At 32.7% G+C, this 630-nt stretch overlaps 1 non-coding gene across 1 annotated transcript; it reads right to left on the bottom strand.

Moving 5' to 3' along the window:
- Positions 1-300: 300 nt before the first annotated feature.
- LOC111751840 (U6 spliceosomal RNA) lies at positions 301-407 on the bottom strand. Its single transcript, XR_002786905.1, has one exon. It is a non-coding gene; the product is annotated as a U6 spliceosomal RNA (small nuclear RNA).
- Between the last annotated feature and the right edge of the window lie 223 nt (positions 408-630).

The following is a 630-nucleotide window of genomic DNA, read 5'->3' on the forward strand; positions in this document are numbered from 1 at the left end:
GTATAAAGTGGCTAAAAAACAAATAAATACTATCTTACAGTCCTGTAGGCCTGAAGTCCGACATGGGTCTCACTGGTCTAAAACCAAAGTTTCAGTATCCCCCCAAGTGGATGCTCTGAGAGTCTTTTTTTTTTTTTTTTTTCCAGCTTCTTGATACTGTCCACATTCCTTGGCTTGTGGTCCCTTCCATTTCCTCTTTTTTTTTTTTTTTTTTGCCTTCAAATAATCCTTTTTCCTGCTTGACATTTTTTTTATTTTTTATTGTGCTTTAATTGAAAGTGTACAAATCAAGTCAGTCTCAAAAATATGGAATGCTTCATGAATTTGCATGTCATCCTTGCACAGGAGCCATGCTAATCTTCTCTATATTGTTCCAGTTTTAGCATATGGGCTGCCGAAGTGAGCACTCCCTTCCATTTTCAAAGCCAGCAATGTCCAGTTGAGTTCCTAACATTATATTACTCTGACAGTGGCTCTTCATCTGTCTCCTATATATATATTTGTATATATATATGTGTATATATGTATATATATGTATATATGTGTATATATATATATATTGTTTTTTTAAATTACTGTAAGTATATATATATGTATGTATGTGTGTGTATATATATATGTTGTTGCTGT

This window comes from Loxodonta africana, chromosome 2 (genome assembly GCF_030014295.1).
Source record: "Loxodonta africana isolate mLoxAfr1 chromosome 2, mLoxAfr1.hap2, whole genome shotgun sequence".
Taxonomy (NCBI): domain Eukaryota; kingdom Metazoa; phylum Chordata; class Mammalia; order Proboscidea; family Elephantidae; genus Loxodonta; species Loxodonta africana.